At 39.9% G+C, this 4,407-nt stretch overlaps 1 pseudogene; it reads left to right on the top strand.

Annotated features, from left to right (window-relative positions):
* Positions 1-591: 591 nt before the first annotated feature.
* On the top strand, positions 592-1,486 carry LOC113928612 (annotated as a pseudogene).
* Positions 1,487-4,407: the final 2,921 nt, after the last annotated feature.

Below are 4,407 nucleotides of genomic sequence, written 5' to 3'. Positions count from 1 at the left end.
GGAATTTGAGTGATTTTTTTTGGTCTGTGTGTTATCCCACATATAATCATTACTGGATATTTGTTACATGGATTATTTGGTTTAATTTTTATGCAACAGTAAGGCAGGCTTGGTATTATATTCAATTTAGAGATGTGGAAAAAAGGTTTACAGAGGTTACTTGGCAAGCTCAAAATCATGTCTTCTAAGAGTTGATCAGATTTCAGTCTGAGTGTCTAAAATGCCAGGGACTTACCCACTGTTTTAGTAGAGTAACATCATTGACTTACTTTCTAATTTCTAATTAAATTACACTTGGTAAGGGGGTTCATCAAAGCTGGAAATTTTCTTGGTGAAAATGTTGTTGGAAAAACTTTGGCTTTGTCAGTAACAATAGGCAAAATGCTAACAATGAAAGCTGAACACCTTTGTCTTAAAGGGGGGGAAGTGTGTGGGAACAGCTCATATTGGCCCACAGAAGAGGGTTGTTAAATACTAAACTGCACACCACTGCGTATAACTATAATCAACAAAACTGGGGTCTCTGCTCCTCCCCATTCAACAGACAGATGGATCTTCTGGTGCAGTCCCAGCTGGTGTCCCCAAGACACGATGGTGAAGGTCAGAGTAAACGGATTTGGCCATACGGGGCGCCTGGTCACCAGGGCTGCTTTTAACTCTGGCAAAGTGGATATTGTCACCATCAATGACCCCTTCATTGACCTCAGCTACATGGTCTACATGTTCCAGTGTGATTCCACCTATGACAAATTCAACAGCATAGTCAAGGCTGAGAATGGGAAACTTGTTATCAGAGTCCACGAGGGTCTTCACCACCACGGAGAGGGCTGGGGCTCACTTGAAGGGTGGGGCCGAGAGGGTCATCATCTCTCCCCCTTCTGCTAATGCCCCCATGTTTGTGATGAGTGTGGATCATGAGAAGTATGACAACTCCCTCAAGATTGTCAGCAATGCCTCCTGCACCACCAATTGCTTGGCCACTGGCCAAGGTCATCCATGACAACTGGCATCATGAAGGGACTCATCACAACAGTCCACACCATCATTGTCACCCAGAAGACTGCGGATAGCCCTTCTGGGAAGCTATGGTATGATGGCCAAGAGGCTGCCCAGAACATCATTCCTGCTTCTTCTGGTGTCACCAAGGCTGTAGGCAAGGTAATCCCTGAGCTGAGTGGGAAGCTCACTGATACAGCTTTCTGTGTCCCCACCCTCAGCATGTCAGTCATGGATCTGACCTACTGCCTAGAGAAAGCTGCCAAATACATGACATCAAGAGTGTTGTGAAACAGGCATCAGAGGTCCCCCTCAGGGCATCCTGGGGCACACTGAGGTCTAGGTCATCTCCTGTGACTTTAGCAGTGACACCCACTCTTCCACCTTTGATGATGGTTCTGGCAGTGCCCTCAATGGCTGCTTTGTCAAGCTCATTTCCTGGTATGACAATGAATTTGGCCTTATGGTCCAGATGGCCTCCAAGGAGTAAGAGCCCTCTGAACCATCAGGTCCAGTGAGAGCAAGATGAAGAGAGAGGGGCCCTCAGCTGCTGGGGAGACCTCACCCCGATCCATCCCCCAACACACTGAGACTCTCCCAACCTCAACACAGTTTCCATCCCAGACCCCATGAAAAAGGGAAGATTTTGGGGAGCCCTGCCTTGTCATGTACCATCAGTAAAGTATACTGTACCTAGCCAAAAAATAACAACAACAACAACAAAACAAAATAAAAAAATCCAAGAAAAATGTTAGGGAAGTAGGTCCCTGATGTCTTTTTCTGTCTGTTTCAAGTAATCATAATGCTTTCTGATTATTCACATATTAATGGAAATTTAACTCTTGAGAGACATTTAAAACTTCTTTCCACTTCTATATTCAGTCTAATGGAAAGCCATAGGTAAACATCCTATAAAAAAAATCCCTTTATTTCTATAGCATGATTTTACTTTCATATATGCATGTATTTCTTTTTCATTTATACTTTATGCCATATGTCTAGAAGAGTATTGTTTCAGACCATCCATACTGGCAAAAACCAACATCTTGAATGTTTTATTTTACTTTCACTTATTCCTCCTTTGATGCTCTTGCTTATTTTATGTAGATCTGAGTTTCAGACCTATATTACTTCCCTTCACTCTAAATAACTTCTTTTAACATTTCTTACAAGGCAGGTCTATTGGCAACAAATTCCTTCAGTTTTTGTTTGTCTAAGAAAGTCTCTATTTCTCTTTTATTTTTGAAGGATTTTTTGTAGGGTATAGAATTCTAGGTTGGTGGTTTTTTCTGTCAACACTTTTGCTATTTCACTCTATTCTCCTTGCTTGCATGGTTTTTGAGGACATGTCGGATGTAATTCTTATCTTTGTTCTTCTATAGGTGTGGTATTTTTTTCCCCTTTGGCTTCTTTGAGGATTTTTTTCTTTGTTTTTGATTTTCTGTAGTTTTACGTAAGTTTTAACAAAGCTGCGGGAAAAGATGTGTGTGTGTGTGTGTGTGTGTGTGTGTGTGTGTATTGCTTTAATCAATTCTAAAACAAATTATCAGTGATGCTCAACAGCAAGACAGATAACTTCTTTTTTATGGATAACTTCTTTGAAATATTATTATTTCTTCTCCTCCTGCCTTTTTTTAAATATTTTTTTTTACTTTTTGTTTTGTTGTTTTTTATTTTTATTTTTATTTATTTATTTTTTTAAAGATTTTATTTATTTATTTGACAGAGAGACACAGCGAGAGAGGGAACACAAGCAGGGGGAGTGGGAGAGGGAGAAGCAGGCCTCCCACCGAGCAGGGAGCTTGAGGTGGGGCTCAATCCCAGGACCCCAGGATCATGACCCAAGCCGAAGGCAGACACTTAATGACTGAGCCACCCAGGTGCCCCTGTTTTTTATTTTTTTAAGTAAACTCTACCTCCTACGTGGGGCTTGAACTCATGACCTCGAGATCAAGAGTCTCATGTTCCTCTGACTGAGCTAGCCAGGTGTCCCCTTCCTTCTCTTCTTGACTTCTTTTCCTCCTAATTTTTCCTCTTCCTCTTCCTTCTCTCATATTCCTCATCTGCCTCTTTTTTAATCATAAAACAATCTAATACTTAACTCTTTAAATGAGGCCAGAGCAAAACTTGGCTATTTTGTGTGGTTGACTATCTTGAGTTGTATGTACTCACAGTGCCCATAAGGGCAATAACTGGTTTTCGAATGAATGAATGGTACTGTTTATGCAACTGTACTTAGAAAGAGGGGTAATTGAATAGGAAAATCATATGCATAGTTTCTACAGAAAAATAATTCTTTTTGTCCCCATGTGCTTGAGTTGCTTTGATTCAAAAATATAACTCTGAAGGGCAGGTTTTATTACACAAAACTACGTTTTCTTGGGTGGTCTGATTGCTTAACTAAAGACATATCAAGAAGTTGTCGTTTGAAAGATTCTTTTCTCAAATTTATGTGGTTAAAAAACTCAGAAATATTGGTTGTGTTCATGTTGCTACTGTGTGAACCATGAGATCAAACTGATCATTCAAAGAGCAACATCAGAATGAGGACCATTTCCTAAACAGACTGCTTTTCAATTAATGAGCACAACTCTGAACCTCAGTCCAGGTTCATGAATGTCATGACACTCATCTATTAAATGAAATGTAAAGTCTTGGCGGGGGGAGATGTTTAGAATCACAGTCTGTGAGAGCTTGTTGTTTAATTTTTAGACCAGATTGCTTTTTCCTTTGTAAACTCACCATTCTTGTCTGTATAGCATCTTAAACTTCATTCTTATTCTTCTGTTGCTTTGGAAGTCAAAAAGGAATCTTCCATAATTAAATTCCTTTATCAGCAGTGCTGTTACTTAAATTCTGTAGTAATGATTGATGGTCAATGCCACTGAAAATAATTTCCATTGAGGGGGGTTGTCTACCCTCTTGAAAGCCTGTTTTACTGTTTGTAATCATTCTTGCAGTGAAATGTTCTTATGTGTACCAAAAAAAACCAAAACCAGAACCAAAAACAAATGAACGAAAAACCCCAAAAGAAACAAACAAGAAAAACTAGAGTTGAAAAATTCAGCCAGTTTCAACATACATTTGTTAAGCCTTGAGTAAGCAGTAGATATTGACCAGATGCTGAGTTACAAATATAAATAAGCCTCCAAGATGTTTATGGTGATAAGAGAGCAGCCCCGGAACTACAGAGTATAATGCTGACTAATGGGTGCCTGGGGAGAGGTATTGATTGTGAGGGTGCTTTAGCTCTGACATTGACCATCTTCTTGATTAGTAAGTTTGGTTTAGTTGACTTGGCTAGCTAGTTGCATTCTCTTTCTTCTTTACCTCTCTGTCCATGTGTCTGTAGGATCTTGTCAAAGAGGAAAACTTTCCAGGTGAGAAAGAGCTATTTATTAGCCAAAGCAT

This window comes from Zalophus californianus, chromosome 5 (assembly GCF_009762305.2).
Source record: "Zalophus californianus isolate mZalCal1 chromosome 5, mZalCal1.pri.v2, whole genome shotgun sequence".
NCBI lineage: Eukaryota > Metazoa > Chordata > Mammalia > Carnivora > Otariidae > Zalophus > Zalophus californianus.
This window is presented reverse-complemented; position numbering and strand designations above follow the sequence as displayed.